This window comes from Culex pipiens, chromosome 1 (genome assembly GCF_016801865.2).
Source record: "Culex pipiens pallens isolate TS chromosome 1, TS_CPP_V2, whole genome shotgun sequence".
In the NCBI taxonomy this organism is placed as follows: Eukaryota; Metazoa; Arthropoda; class Insecta; order Diptera; family Culicidae; genus Culex; species Culex pipiens.
This window is the reverse complement of record NC_068937.1, coordinates 86,144,837-86,162,269: the sequence shown is the minus strand read 5'-3', so window position 1 is coordinate 86,162,269 and position 17,433 is coordinate 86,144,837. Positions and strand designations below refer to the sequence as shown.

At 39.9% G+C, this 17,433-nt stretch overlaps 1 protein-coding gene across 4 annotated transcripts in view; it reads right to left on the bottom strand.

The window, feature by feature from the left end:
* The window catches only part of LOC120425114 (forkhead box protein O), a 113,515-nt gene that overhangs the window by 57,882 nt on the left and 38,200 nt on the right, over nucleotides 1–17,433 (bottom strand). The gene's annotated exons all lie outside the window — the stretch shown is intronic.

Here is a 17,433-nt window from a genome sequence, read left to right as displayed (position 1 = left end):
TTCCTACTTCATCACAGAAGCATTTTTTTTTGCTTCTGTTCGGCAAATTCAGGGGGAATCTGAACAGATAAAAAGTGTGGGCAAGAATTCAATTTATTCTAGTGCCAAATTTTTTGATACGGATAAAAAAAATGGAAACCTAGCCAAATTGCTAGATCATTGAGGAAATTTACAAATCATTGTGTGCCTTCCATTTTAAGCACATTTTTTTTTTTATAAATGAACAGTTCTCCATAAACATGCATTGCATTTATGAATGTTCTGGATTTCAAAATTAAAATGATATTTAATTTGACTTTTGTTGTCAATATCAGTTATAGTTTATTTGGATCTGCATTATTCTTTTCAAAATGTTAAAGTTTGCAGAAAAAGTTTCTAAATTCCATTATTTCACAACACTACGCTTCAAAATCGTGTTAATATATGTATCATGAACTACCTCGTGTATCCTACATATATAACGATACTTTAAAGCTAGTACAAACAATTTTATTAAAAAGAAATGGAAAACTCGTAGATATTTCTAAAATATTCCATCACCTACCATTTTCACTTTCCTCAAGGTCCAATCAAGGTACAAATTGAGATTTATAGTGCTCTTTGATAGATTTTAGTCTCCACCTCCGTCCACACCAGACACGTGGCCGGTCGGTGGAAGTATCCAAGAGAAACTATCTCCAGCGCGTCAAATCGCTCGTCGCAAACTAACAAAATGCGTATTCAGCAGCATTTCAGTTGCTCTATTTACGATGGTCAATAAATAAATGGCCCCGTAATAAACCGGCCCACACACAAACGCACGCACGTGTACACAAAAGAGCTGGTCCTTCCGAAGAAGATTAAGTGAACGTATTTCCTTGTGCGATTTCCGATCCTTCAATGCTTATTCTAGTGCTTTTTCCCACTATAATTCAGCCAGCAGCATCTTCCGTTCACTACAAGTGTTGCAGAACACTCGTTTTGTGAGCTGTGAAATATGTGTGCACACAAACACACACACCCACCCACAACTTATATTGCGTCCTGACGATACTTGTACGGGAGGAAGTTTGGAAACCGTATCGCACATGTATGATTTTTCCACGGAAGTATTTACGGGAGGAAAACTTTTGTGTGCACCCAATCACACGATGAGCAGCATTTTCCTGCTTTACATGCTTCGTTCTTCGTCTGGGCCTCTCCCCCCAAAACAACATCCCTGGCAGATTTGCCGAGCTTTCACTTTAATTGTCGTCGCCACAATCACTATGGCAAATTTGCCTTGGCTCGTTTAAAAACTTTTCAACTCAAGCGTAGCGAGGAGCATCGAACGGGGAAAATTTTTCTTAGATTCCGACTTGCCGCCAAGTAGGCGCCGACTGGGTTCAACCCTTTTCCTCCCCAACATGCGCAGCGATTTTCCTACAGATCCAAGCGACCCGTGTGATTGCAGCGGGGACATTCTGATGCTCTGCTACCGTTCTGCACTGACTACGGCATGGCATGCTTATTGTTTCACCGTTGCGTCTGGTGGCTCGGTACATCTCTACAGGGAGGGTTTGATAACCAATGACATTTTTCGATGTAATCTCCAATATCTCATAAAAATGTTAAAATTAGTTAATAGATTCAACTTTAAATGTGTAGATTTTCGAAAAAGGGATCTTGAAACGTATGAGTTATTGCAAATAACATTCAATAACGTCACGAATGGTGTATGGATTCAGACATCAATTTCATTCTAAGATCCGGAATCAACAATGTACATAAATATCACTTAAAGGAACATATCAACCAGTGATGTTGTTGTGTTTTTCTTCAAAAATTGTCAAGTCAAGTCAAATTGAGATTGGGCTCTAACTATAACGACGTTTGAGATCCAGAATCGAATCGAATAAGCACTTGTGCAAATACTCCAACATTTATTTTTGCCTTCCTAACCTTAAGAAAAGGCTATAAAATTATTACGAATTCCTAGACCCACCTTCACGTATACATATCGACTCAGAATCAAAAACTGAACAATTTTATGTGTGTGTGTGTGTGCACCGAAATATTCTCACTTAATTATTTCAGCACTGGCTGAACCTATTTGGACCATTTTGGTCTTATTTAATTCGTTCCATTAGTCCCTATTGAAAATTATGAAGTTTAGCAAAATACTTTAAAAGTTATGCTAAAAAAAAACTATTTTGGAGAAAGTCCGGAAGATCATAAAAAGGGTAATTCCTGTAAAAATTTAAAAGACCTTTCAAATAAGCCTAGAACATTGAAGATCTGATAATCCTATTAAAAGTTATTACCACGTAAGTGTTATTTATACACTTTTTAGATGCCAGATCTCAGATATTTCGATGAAAATTGTGTCCATTATGCGACTCGTCTTGAGTTAGAAAATTGAAAGACCATTCAAATAAGCATAAAATAGGGGTGACCAAAGTATGGCCCTCGGACCAAATGTGGCTCGCGATGTGATTTTTTTGTGGCCCGTGGACCTATTTTCAAAGATCATATAAAATGGCACATCTGTAAAATGTTAATTCTTAATACTCAAAAATTAAGGTATAAACTTTTTTTTTACTTTTTGATATAAATTAAAAATTTATTCATATTTGATCCCGATTACTTGAGATATCTTATTGAAACAATTTTACAAGTTTGATTGAAAATAGCAAATTTTGTCAAACATTTTCTGAAACGAGTTCTAAAACGTTCAGTAGAGATGAAATCTGTAAAAGAACTCACGACATTTGGGTCATGAATCTAAGTATTTGACATCTGAAGCAGTCAGATTGTTGAAAAATTATTGATTTTTTATTGAAATAGGAGGAATTATTGTTGAAAAATATATTGCATCGATTTATCATAAAAGTTACACTTTATTCAAAAATAAAATTATGGCATTTTCCAAAGTTTTTATCACTATTTTGAAAATAATTTAAAAAACCAGAAAATGTATTGAAATAACGATTGTTTTAAGGCACAGAATATTTAACCGCCTTGCCCAGACCGTGGTTTGTAAACATTTTACAAAAATAATGTGTAACCGGATTTCAATGTTGCCGGATGCAATTTTTCGCTATTTATTAGTTTTGTTGATTTTAATTATAATAATTCATTCAACAAAACTGTTGCCAAAATTACATTCTTTTTCTTTAAAAACTTAAAACTTCATCATCCCGGTACGAGAATCGAACTCACGACCTCTGGATTGGAAACCCAGCACGCCGCTAGTCGAAACCCATCCCCTACCGGTCAGTATTCCCAGTGAGCATATTTACTCTTTTAAGGGATCTGACTTTGCCAAGCCAGACAGGAATCGAACCCGTCACCTTCCGCTTACAAGGCGAAACCCGTAACCTCACGGCCACGGAAGCTCGGCGGTTCAATGACGTCATGGATGTACATTTTAGTTATATAGTTTGAAATAACGTGTTTATTCATAAAAGCATGTTTTTACATTTGGCCCACCATTTAAAAACTTTGAGCACCCCTGGCCAAAGACATCAAAGATCTGATAACCTTATCAAGAGTTATGAGCACTTAAATGAAGTTTATACACACTTTCTGGAGATCGGACCACAGATATTTCGATGAAAGCAATATCCAGATCGATAATGCGATCCATCATTTGTTGGATAGTTAAATAGCCTTTCAAATGATACTATAAGATTGAAAATCTGCTAAACCTATCATTTATAGATTAAACATTTTTACTTTACTAAAAACAAAACTATGTTATTGTGAGGAAGGCATCAACCACCCTACGGTGGATAAAAAACGTTTTTAATTTTAAGCCGATAGGTACCATCAATGTGTGTCTATGTCCTTATTAATACATTTAATTTCTAAGCGGGGCCTTATCGAATTCCATTTTCTCAAAAATGCAATTGTCCATGACAGTGTGTTGAAATTTTAATAAAATCAAAATTGATTGGGTGGTCAACCGCAATTGCTTTTCCAATTAAGTAATTTATCATAAAATTGAATACTTTTTTTCCTGTCACAGTGAAGTGATTGAAGCATTTCGACCATGATCCATCAACTAGAATCACATTTCGCATTCACTTATACGGTAAAGTGACTACAGAACACTTACATGGATGATGTTATCAGAAGCAGAGTGAGTAGGTATAGCATGCAGTAATTCTATAGCCGCGGTAAAACTTTCTCATCATCATTATCGTCGCCGGTAATCGTTCAAGTATGATGGGAACCCTTTTAGTAGTGGTGATACCACGCAAGTCGATTACTGTCAATCAATCAAATTTTATGAATACTTCTGCGTAATACGTTTAGTCGGCAAAGGTATAAAAGCGCAAAATATACTTGAAGATGTATGAAAATGAATAACATACACTTTTGTAAATCAAATCAGAATTAATTTTATAATATCATTGTTATTTATCAACAATGTAAGAGAAACTTTGAAGTCATCTTTTGAAAAACCAGTTTGTTCAATTATCATTCCTGTACACAGAAAAAAAATCAATTCTCGTAATCGTGAATTAAGTTCACGAATGTAAGAACCACGAAGGAATTTATTCATGAGTATGGTGCATTTGCACTATAAACGTGAATATATTCTTTCGTGGTTCTCGCATTCGTGAATTTAATTCACGATTTCGAGAATTGATTTTTTTCCGTGTATGCAAAACGCTCATTGATTTTATTTAAATCGCAACGCTAAAATACCACAAACTCTGTTCCCCATTACAACCTACAGCTTTAGCGATTCTTAAATCTTGGCAAGATCGCAAAAAAAAAATTCCAAAATTGGACAAAAAAAGATCTTCAATACGGTACAAATGATACAATTTACTGTAATAACAATTTTATATTGTGTGTGTCCAAATGAGATTGCCAAAGCTGGCGAAAACACTCATTCATAGAGCGGAGAAAAAAGAGAATACAAAACAGCCATAATGGCGCAAAGCAGTAGGATGAATGAAATTATGATAATTTAATTGAGGGTAATGATTATTACACGCAGCGATGAATGTGAATAACTTGCGCTTTCTGTGACAATTTTCAAATGGTTTTAAAACAAAAATATATTTTAAGGACTAGACGTGTGTAATTAAAAAAAACTCAAATTTGCTAACAATGTAACAACATAAAGATCCTAATTCTGAAAAAGCACTCAAACAGCACAAGAAAACTTCAACAGCACTTTTGATTACGGTTAATTTAAGAACAAGCAGAACCACTTTTTGCTCGCTCCGCTCGCACATTCCATCTTGGCCAGCTTGATGCTTTCAATAATTCTTCCGTCAGCAGTTTCCGACGCTAGCCAAGAAAAAAATGGAAAACCTTTCCTCATTCGCATCTACTCCGGTCAGATTCGTTTATCCGCGGAAAACGAGTTGAGCTTGTTGGAAACATCGAGATTTGCGGCGAGAAATTATGTTGGGTTGGCGAGAATGGACTTGACTAAGGAGCTAAAAAAAGGGAAAATTATTAGAAAACTTTTAGTCTTTCAGCACTTCAAACTCTATCCTTTGCCGTCGTAAGCGTGAATCGCCATGGTAAAGGGATGAACTTGCAGAAAGCTTTCAAACAATTCTTTTCAATTATCATGGAATGCATTAATCAGACCATATTAAAAAGTTGGCAAGCTTTATTGAATTTCACTAGCTCTCGTGTTTGAGACAGCATTTTCAACTGAGTGATTTACTGCTTACATTGCAGTCAGAAGAAATTTTAAGGAAGTCCTTTTAAGACATCATACATTCCAATCTATAAACAAAAATCTTCTAATTTCGGGGTGTGTACTACGAGAGTACAGCTCGCAATGTGGACATCATGTGCCCAAGTTGTCAAGATATATATTTAGCGTATGCTATTATTGCGCGATAGGTGTGTTCGGACGTTTCGCTAAGAATAACTTCACTTTGGTTGAGAAGATCACACTACGAGGCTGGTCCGAGTCACGGCGGTTACGTGAAATTGGACTTTCGAGACTATTTTCGTCTCGACGGGTGACGGCGACGCAATCATGCCTGAATGTAAGCGACCAGCAATCTTGTCATAACTGGTGGGACTACGTATTCGTAGAGAAAATCTTTGGTTAACAAATATTTAGAAATAACAGTCTTTTATCTTTGTAACATGAAGGTTTACATTGTTATTTAAAAAGGTGTGATTAGATCTAATTGTTTTTTATTCTTTATGGTTCTTCAGCCGGCGGCTGGTTCATCTCTTGAACTAACGATAATTTCAAAAGAATAATAGTGTTTTCAAGAATATTATAGCAATTGTTGGATTACATATAAACGGATAGCATAAACCAAAAACTCATCTAACCTTTTTAATAGCCGACGTATCCCAAGATAGCACAAGAGAAACGATATTCTTAAAACTCCCAAATTGGCGTGAACCTTGGTGTTGTGGCAGCGATTCATAATTTTTCATACAAACCTCAGATGAAAACCATCAACGCCCTTGGAAAATGGTAAAACAAAAAAAAGTGCACTTGTATTTTAAACCCCTATTGTATGGTTTATAATTTTTAAGTGATCCTACTTGCTCCCTGCTTAATTTTGTATGGGAAATCCAATAAAAGTACGTGATCCACGTTTGTGTTGGCTGAGAAAACACATTTTACCGTTTGGCATGGACAATGTCTTCTCTCCCCCTATATTTGAATACAAACTCTTTAAAATTCAGATCTATTGGTGTAATCCTGCTCGTGGACTCACTCTAAACAACTATTTTGTATAACAATTTTAACACTTTGCTTGTTGTGTCACATGATAAAATCGGTCACCATAATTCTTCTTTTTCTAGGATGCTCCCTCCCCTTATTACCAAAGAAATCTCCTTCACTTGCAAAATTTATAAGCATATTTCCATTTATCAATTTGCGGTGCCCATTCAACCGCTGACAGCCAACTTCTTTCCAATACTTCTTTTTTGCCTGCTTCCTTTCTTATAGAGAATATAAAAAAGTGACCACTCTACTGTGACTCTGCCGCAGCGATGTGGTATTGATGGCAAAAATCAGTGATTTATTAATAATTCAAGCATACGTCACTGTCGGCACAGTTTGAGCTGGTGAGGGGGAAAAAAAGTCAGTTGAACATTACACGCAAAAAGTGAGTGGTCGTGACGGCCATTAGATACTGATCTGTAATTGAGATCATGACGGATAATTTGAGGCAAGAGGAAAAATTACAAATTTAACCTGCTTGTAGGGAAGTCGATTTTCCCACCAAATCCTTAAAATTTTGTTCAAGAGCATGAAAAGGAGGGGTAGATAAACTGCTCAACAAAAGACCTCTCGTAAACCATTTCATTGTATCAACTTCAACTCAGACCTGGAGTTCAGCTTACCACAGAAGGTTAATCGTCCTTCACAAGGCTCCACAAGCACTTGTCGGTTACCGTCTAATGCTGGGAAACCTTTCCTTCCTAGCTATGAGTGAGAAATGTTTGTGCTAAGTATACACTTCAAGCGGATAAAGAGACGGATTTTGCAAAGGAGTTTCCTCATCCAATGCTAAACACCATCTTTATAAAATTCTTTCTTCCATACGGTACGTGGTCCTGATCCCATTCTTCAGCCGGCCAATAAAAATTTCTCTCGGACGAAAGTGGGGTGGGAAAAGTGTTGTAATCCGTGCGGCTACTTTTCTTCCCGGAAACTGCTCAAGACCGTGGACAATGCCGGACCAGGACCAATACACAATACACTCCTGACGCGAGGACCCAAACCGACTGAATTGTTACCCAGGTGATGGTAAGAGCATACGCAGATGTCCACTATTGAAGGAAGATTGACGAGATTTGAAAGGAGTGAGTACTCTACGTTGAAAAACTTTTGTTGCAAGACTGTTGTCGATTTTAAAGAACCTTTGCGTTTCCATCACGGCATTTTAATAAATAATGGCACTATTGTAGTAAATGTTATTCATAAACATTGATATCTAAGTCATCTGTTTTAGTTTCCATTCTCACCAAACCATTCCTCATATTTTTCAACAAGCAAAAATTTACTCTGCAAATGACTTCTTGAATGAATTTCACCCTACAGATACAAACATTTAACGAGCAGAAAGATATTATCTGAAAAGCACATTTCAACAAAAAATTATGAGATCAAAAAAGTTTGTCAATATCCATCCGTTTATAAGTTTGCCACGTAAGCAGATTGAAATGAGCCAGTTCAATAATGTTTCCGAATTCTGGAGGTTCAGCAAGATTTTCTTTATAGCGGAGATATCAACTTTCACATTTAATAAACCACAATCGAAAAGCTTGTTCAGCTTCTGTTGTTTCCAAAGAACAAATGTATGGCTATAAGATTCGATTGCCATTTAAAGAAAACGGCTAGTTCCTTCCGAATAATATTTCCCCAAATGTTGAAACATATCTTTTCACGACGTTTGCTCCAATTGACATCCATTATGGAATCGCACGGTCTGTCAAATCTTGTTAGCAAGCGGTGGATTAGTGCACAGCCAGGATTATAAATATAATATTATCTACTATCTGTACAAATATACACAAACTCGTAATAATACATCGTACTACCTCCCAACCCCGCATATAGGCAAACGTGGCGTATAGTAAAAATGTATGCCCTTATCGGCATCCGAACATCGCGCGGGACTCGAGCAGGGAAAATCGCACTAGAAAACTTGTAATTTACGGCATTTTCTGTTTTATCTCACCTCTGAATCGAGTTCGGGTTGATTTATATAGTGCATCAGCTGGAGAAATTCCCACAAATTAAAAAGTACCTAGCCGGCCCCCGTTCCCCCAATCTGTGCGGATCACGAGGCCCCTTTCAAGTGTACTAACTTCAACCATCAAACACACGATATCGTTCAAGGTCCTTGCAGGTGGTTAATACGTTTGACATTGAGAGATTTCCCGCACGGAACGTTTCGCACAATGATGGAAATACTTTGTCAAACCAGCGCGCTTGTTGGCCGATGTGTACTGCTATGTAAGAGATTTTCACTAAAACTAGATTTGATCAAATAAAAAACAAATATAGAAGAAAAAACTATTCTTATCCGTTTGTTTGTTAGTCCTCTACGTTCTAGCTCTCCTTACAGACCAATTTATGAACAATCGTTGAAAAACATATAAAAATATTCAACCAATTTAAGTTACTAAAGTAGCGTTAAGCGGAATAATTCTAAAAGCTAAAGAAAATAGTTGAAAATATTATTATTTTTCAAACAATATGAAGTTCATCAGCATTCTTAACTACCGATTATTGTCTAGTTAATTTTTTATTGTACTTTTTGTAACTTTTCAATAATTTGTTTGGTGAAATATTTCAAAAATTAATAAAAAAACAATGAATTTGATATGAAAAATTAAAATAATCTCATTTTTGTGCAATCAAGTTGTGAACTATCAATACACGCAGTAATCGAATCTGGACCTAGTTTACCACGTTTATCAAAGTTGAATCCCATACATTTGTGTCTATCAGCATCGCATGGGTGATATCCTGATTTTTTTAACATTGTTATATTCTTCCAGTTGATATGGAAAAACTAGAACAAGCTTTTTAGAAAAAAATAATCCTAGAAAAAAAAACTCAAATAATGATTGATTCGCGATTGTTTGACAACAATACATGTCAAACCAGCGGGGTTGCAGTGTACATCAAAGTTTAATATCACATCACATATAAATATCAAGAGTTTCAGTGAAAGTGAAATATATAAAACTTTTATCCATATTTCTCATAAAATCAACCATATATCTCATAAAATATCATTCCCAATCAAAAACCAAATCCTCCCATGACCTTCAAAGCAATAAAATTTCTGCGAGCGAGTGTTTGATTACATTCGGGGATGGTCGTAAAATTCCTGCTCGTTCTACAAAACCAACTGCAACAAGCTTGAAGCTGTTGCTGGGAATGACGACAACGCAATAAAAATCCACATTCCTCCATCCTTGACTAAGTCCCGCGCAGTTTCTGTCTGTCGGCTGTCGGGGAGGGGGCTGCTGCATTCTCACTCACTTCCAGCACGGCGTGTTTCTATGCAAATAATGTATGTCAATTATAAGTTATCGTGCCACAAACTATAACCATCACCATCGTCGTCGTCGTCGTCGTCGTCGTCGTCGTCGTCGTCGTCCGGGAAGCCGAAGGAACGCCCCGGGGTCGACCCTCCCTCGCGATATCCCTCAGGTTCACGCGCCAAACATCCTCTCCACCGCAAACCATCGACTGCATGTGTGTATCTGTCTGGACTGGTTTTGTCCTCCCCCTTTTGCGTCCAAAGTCTCCGCGTTCTGAATATTTGAATAAATTTCGTGATTTTAAGATTCTCGAAATGCAAATATTTTCTCTTTTTTTGCGGCCCCTTCTCCAGCACCGAAAAAAAACTGACTTTGTCATGATTTGGAGTCGTTCCTCTGGGTTCTCGGGTGGCCACATCACACAGGATTCTCGTCGTCAAAAGTGTTTCGACATATATTTGCTTTCCTAATGTGGGTGCGTTTTTTTTTTTTTTTTCAGAGAGGAAGCTACTTTCGTGAGACTTCACTTAGGGACGTTGTCGGACGTCAGAGTGGGCAGAGAAGAAGCAACGGAAAGGCGAGGTTGACTATCGAACTATTTCGAAATCGGTTTTCAACATCCAAAAAGTCTGCCAGCGGAGCATTTGTGCAGTGGCGTTGGAAAGCATAGTATGGTGGTGGGAGTCAATTGGCTTCTTGAGCTCTATACTTATGTTTGTGTAGAAGCTATGCTATTTTTCTTATAAAATTGAGAAAAGGTAGTTCTAAAATTGACCGATTCTTAGCGAAGCTACACCAAAATATCACTTTTTTCTAATTTTCAATGTGATTTTTCAAATGAAAGATTTCATTTTTATTATGATTCAATGATTGCAATGTGCTTTAAGAGCGAGTTTTTCACCAATGTGTAACAGGTCGTATCGAGGTGCTCCGATTTGGATGAAACTTTCAGCGTTTGTTTGTCTATACATGAGATGAACTCATGCCAAATATGGGACCTCTACGACAAAGGGAAGTGGGGTAAAACGGGCATTGAATTTTGAGGTCCAAAAAACATTAAAAACAAACTTAAAATTGCTCGCATTTCAGTAAAACTTCATCGATTCCAACTCTCATAGATGCATTCGAAAGGTCTTTTGAAGCACTTCAAAATAAGTCATAGACATCCAGGATTGGTTTAACTTTTTCTCATAGCTTTTGCAAATTACTGTTGAAATTGGATTTTTAAAAACCTTAATATTAATATTTACAACGTTAGTTTTTGCCCTGTAGACCTTCATAGCGGCACATTTTAGTCTCAATTTTGTCATATTCGGAACCATTGGAAAAAAAAATTAATTTAAAGAAAAAATGATCATATCATGATGAGAATCTCCAGGTACAGAGATCTGATCACTGACTGTTTTTGTGTGCCTTTTAAATGTCCAGTTTTACGATGTTGTCCCGTCACGATACATTTTCATTTCAGGGGAAGCACAGGTACTATATGGTTCATTCTACATGACATTTCTTTGTAGGAAAATTAATTATCTTTCCAAATATGTAATAACTACAGCCAAAACGATAAAACAAATTGGGGATTTTTTTTTAAAAAAAGAAGCCGAAGAATCGGCCAATTAATCTTATTCCTAATTAATTTATTTTTTCAGATCTATTTTTACCCATACATTTTAACATTTATAGACAAATTATTGAAAAACAAAGTTGTCGTTGTCACTTGTGTGCTAGTTTCAGACAGGTCCGTTTATTGCAGCGTATCCCAATATATCATACTAGTGACTGTGCATTGGTTCGTACCGCTTGAGAATTAGGTCATTTGTTTTGGATCGTTGTGATTAGAATGGTGGCTCAATTATTCCTCAAAAAAATAATGATTTGAAACTGGTAAATGTTGAAGCTAAATTTCCATTTGATTTCAGGATTTGGACCATTGTGCAATGTTTTAAGGAAAAGGTAAGTTTATTAAGAGTACTCTGAAATCAATTTTGTTGAAAAATTCCATAAATATAGTTCAAAATTAAAAACAGTTTTAGCAGAACTTCTTCAGGTGCACCTGATATACATGTATGCCAGTACATTCAAAACTAATTTCGACATCTTCGGATCGAAAATGACACCTATCGAACACCTCTGCAACCGTGTGTAACCATACATGACCCACCAAAATGTGATAGAAACAGAACGCGACACTGAAATTTCCGTCGCCGGCCTTTCGACATCCCTGCCACGCCATAAACGGAACCGTGCCCGCGACCATACTCCGGGAAGAAAGGGTCGACCGTCAACCACCGCCACTACCATGGGAAATCTGTGCGAGGGTGCGGAAAATTGTTGAGCACAGAATGAATGAGTAGCAACTCGGGTCCGACACGTGGTTTGGTATAGAAGAGAGGAGGTAAGAGAGAGAGAGAGAGAAACTGGCGGATACCTTTGCCCAACTGCCACGATCCACACTCCACTTCCGTAAACCTTCGTTTGTCGCCGTCACTATAGCTGACTCCTACAGTGTCGTCCCCAAAACGCACGAGTTTTCGTGGAGCAAAGATTGCAGGCGCCACCTAGACGTTGAGTTTCAGATTAATGGATCATTTTTCTTTTCCCCTTCGATTTTCTACGTTTTCCGCAGTTTCAGCTTTCGCCCGGTAGTTTCCCAGAACATCCCCAGCCTCCTGCTCCTGCTACGCCGTCCCGGTTATTCTCCGGGGAGGTAGAGCAACTATCTGTGTCATCCCACCGAGTTCAACCGTTTGGCCGCCCCGTCGTCGGTCGGTCGTCGCAGGAGGATGAGCTGAGTATATGCGAGAAAGTATACTTTCCCTCCCCTCGGGTACTACTATACTATTCGGCAAAGTGGCATGAATCCCGATAGGAATGTCTTCCTCCAACCTTCCACTCGACCTCCGCCTTCCAGCATGATCTGAAGATAGAGGCCACACACATACACGCACACATACATTCACGCGAGCGCGTTTTAGGGTAGCATGAATATTTTATAGCCGGTCGTCGTGTATGTATTAAACCTATAACCGAAAATCTCTTTAGCATACATAAGTTTCGGATGGGAGCAGGAATAAAATACTAGTTGACTCTTTTGGTGTTGGCCTCCGCTGCTGCTCTTTTCCATCAAAAGTTTGCAAAAGTTTTTCCTCCTCGCCGGATAAAAGTGTTGTAATATAATACCCTCGTGGTCTGCACTGGCAGCTTCAGCGTTATTTGTAGGATCTTTGCTGCTCTAGACGCGGCGAGAAGTCATGTGAGTTATGCCTCATTTTCATAATATAATTCCAACGTTACGAGTTGGCCAATCTGGACGTCCTTCGTGTGTCGTACAGCCTCAACGTGGTTGTACGGTTCGGTTCAGATTGGATTTCTGAAATTATGTTAAACTAAAGTTTTGCTTCCATTGACTCACGGAAAGCATGGGTATCAATACCGGAACGATTTTTGGCTCTTTTGGATGGATAAGTTAATGGTACACAGCAAAACCTCCGATTCTATAATCGAGACAAAAAATATACAGCAATTTCCCTCGTAATTTTTACATTACATAATTTAAATGTTATCGCAATTTTTTTAGGTTAGTCCGGGGCCAACATTTACTTCCCGTCCGACGGAAGGCGTGATCAGACAAATCTCGTCTCGAAAAATGCCACCGGGACCGTCTGGGATGGGCCGACTGGGTGAGAGGCAATCACGCTCACCCCTACACCACGGTCCCGGCTTTTTGTCCATACAAAAATGGTACGTAAATACTCAAACAGCTGTAACTTTTGAGTGAATTTTCTGATCAACTTGGTGTCTTCGGCAAAGTTGTAGGTATTGTTGAGGACTATAGAGAAAAAAAAATAGGTACGCGGAAAAAAATTGTGGATTTTTTAATCAACTTTTTTTTCACAAAATCTCAATTACCTAAAATGCATATTTTTTTTTATTTTCGAGATTTTTTGATATATTTTAGGAGACAAAAATCCGCAACTTTTGAGCCATTGAGAAACATGGTCAAAAATCTGCCACCGAGTTTGTCCGTACACTTGTAAGGTTTAATCTACGATAGTTCGATTGATGTTTGATAAAGCATTTAATTGAATGTTGTTAGTTTGTGATTATACAGTGATTATACAGCGATTTTGAACTTTTGATAACTTTGTTTGGTAATTGTATATGCAAATTGAGTATAAATTTCCTTATTTAAACTTTACGAAACATGAGTATTTCAAAAAACTATTTTTAGAAAATTGCTTTTTAGTATTAAAAGAACACCAACTAAACATTTTCCAATAAAATGGCAGAGAGCAGAGGCTTGTCCGGAACTTCACGAGCATTCGGTCGATGAATTCGTCGATCGTGTCTTTTTTTTTCAAAAAAAAAAACTGTCAGAAAAAAAACATTGCTTACACATGTTTTATTGCGATTTTGGAGTAAAAAAAATAGCGTTTCGGAACAAAACCGTCGGATAATCCGGATCGGTCCGAAACCAGAGTGGCCACTCGAGGGACACTTTTCCGATGTTGGATAGTTGGCACAGTTAAACTTCATCATCCCGGTACGAGAATCGAACTCACGACCTCTGGATTGGAACCCAGCACGCCGCTAGTCGAAACCCATCCCCTACTGGTCATCTCTTTTAAGGGATCTGACTTTGCCGAGCCAGACAGGAATCGAACCCATCACCTTCCGCTTACAAGGCGAAACCCGTAACCTCACGGCCACGGAAGCTCGGCTAAAGTTGGAACTTATAGGGGTTATAACAGCGAATAATGTTTTTAAACAGGGCTGTACAGACAATTTTTGATACACTGTAGCACGCAATGTAAACAATAACAAACACGTATTGTTTGGCTAACCGTTCCGGGCATTGTTCCGAAATTTGGTTGAAATTGGTTGCCGGAGTCCCGAGTTGTAATCAAAAATGTAAATAGTAGTCGTGGCCACAACCGAACCGAACCGAACCATTCCGTAGTAACAGTTCAATAGGGCGAATCTGTGTTTGTAAACAAGCAGTCTATCCCTCTCTTACTTAACGTGAACTGTCACTTGAGCGAAAGGGATAGACTGCTTGTTTACAAACGCAGATTCGCCCTATTGAACTGTTACTACGGCATTCGAGTTTGGTTATCAAACTTCATGCGTAAAAGAGGTTTTGAGTGACTCACCACACATAACCTTCGAACGCATAGAAATGGGCAGAAACTTGCAACAGAGACCACAAAAGACCCGGGGGTCGTAAAAGTGGATTACTTTGCTTTTTTTTTATCAAACTTCATCATTTTGAAAACTAGACATGAAAATGGACATGTAAACAAAAGTTTTGGCAAAGTTATTTGTCATGTTCTGCATGTTTAACAATACACCTTTTAAAATAACGTGGAGTGGCAACTCACCAACCGGGACCCTACGTTGTGTTTTCTGCGGGAGGATCAGATGGGAGCAACGGGGCGGAAGCAGGTCGTCCAGCAGGCGCAGCAGCAGCAGCAGGCGAAGCAGCAGCAGCAGGTGCAGCGGGAGCAACAGGTGCAGCGGGAGCAGCAGGAGCAACGGGAGCAGCAGGAGCAGAGCAGCGGCAGCAGAAGCAGAGCAGTGGCAACAGCAGGTAAGTAGAAAACGCGTTGGTAAGTAAAACGCACTTTATTTAGCGAAACAAACTAATTTTAATCTTCCTTTTTATTTCAGCGCAACTTCTCTTCAAAACGGTTGGATTTGGAATAAAAAGGAAGATTAAAATTAGTTTGTTTCGCTAAATAAAGTGCGTTTTACTTACCAACGCGTTTTCTACTTACCTGCTGTTGCCACTGCTCTGCTCCTGCTGCCGCTGCTCTGCTCCTGCTGCTCCTGTTGCACCTGCTGCTCCTGCTGCACTTGCTGCTCCCGCTGCACCTGCTGCTGCTGCTTCGCCTGCTGCTGCTGCTTCGCCTGCTGCTGCTGCTGCGCCTGCTGGACCACCTGCTTCCGCCGCCGTTGCTCCCATCTGATCCTCCCGCACAAAACACAACGTAGGGTCCCGGTTGGTGAGTTGCCACTCCATATTTGGTGCCGTGACCAGGATTTCTGGCCAACCTTTCCGTGGAGTGCACCGCCATTTTGGACGCCGAGGATCTGACGCGGGCCGACGCCATTGCTGTTGCGGCTTGCTGCTTGATTATACAAGGCCTAATTTAATTAGGCAGCAGGTAATTAGCTGTCCTAATTCGCTGCGTCTCCCCCGCGGGTGCCCTTTAGATCTTCTTCCTTCTTTTCACGCTGTTCTGCAACTTCCGGACTGACGGAATCGGCGACTGCTGCCTCTACCGTTGGAGCACATCGCACAGGCCTTGCTAGTGCCTCTCAAACCTTCGACGTTCGCTGCCGACCGGCTCGTGGTGTTCCCCAGGCCATCCTGCGCCATTTTGGAAGCCACGCGGTCGCGCCCGCACTCCTGGCTCGCTGATCGACGAGGATCATCGACCATCGTCATCGGCGGCCATCTTGTAACGCTGTATACGACCACGCCACACCTGCTGGCTCTTCGAAACCGGTTGTACGGACGATTCCCTGCCTCCCCGGGATCCTCAACCGGCTGCAACCGCGTCACGCCCGATCTGCGACCGCTTCACTGCTGCTGAACGGTGCCACGAGCCGGGTTTTGGTGATCGCGCACAGCACGGACAAGCTGCTTGTTCCCGTGGCTGTTTTCTTGAACTTTCAAGGCATTTTCTTGCCTTGGATAGGTGAGTACCTTTCCAAGTCGCTACTCGTCTGCGTCCGGGTCTACCGTGGTCTTTTTTCGCAGATCTTGCTCGCCACTTTTGCGTCTGTTGTTGCTGTCGGGCGGCATTTCCACCATGGACGCGACGCTGAAGGCGACGCTGCAGGCTCGCAGAGTGTCGTTGCTGGCGGCGCTGGGTCGGGCAGAGAGCTTTCAAGCGGAGTACGACCACGAACGGGACCAGATGGAGGTGCAGCTGAGGCTGGCCCACGTCGAGGAAGCGAGCGCCAAGCTCGAGGACATTCAGCAGCAGTTGGAGGACGACGAAACCGATGAAGCGGGTAAGGCTGTACACGAGGGAATACGGGCTAATTTTGAAACGCGCCTGTTCAAAATAAAAGGCTTCCTTCTGTCCAAACAACGTCTTATTCCTCAACCACGCAATCCCTCCCCCCCGCAAGCATCCTCCACTCTCTCTGGCATTAAGCTTCCGACGATTACGCTTCCTGAATTTGACGGGGATTATCAGAAATGGTTGGCTTTTCACGATCTGTTTGTGGCGCTCATCCACAACAATCCCGACCTTCCCGACGTCCAGAAGTTTCATTATTTGAGTGGAGTTGTCGTTGGGAAGGCAGCCGGCTACATCGACACGTACGACATCAATGCGGCCAACTACCAAATCGCTTGGGACACTCTTGTGGAGCGCTACAACAACGAGTACCTGCTGAAAAAACGTCATCTACAAGCCCTCTTCGAACTGCCACCGATGGAACACG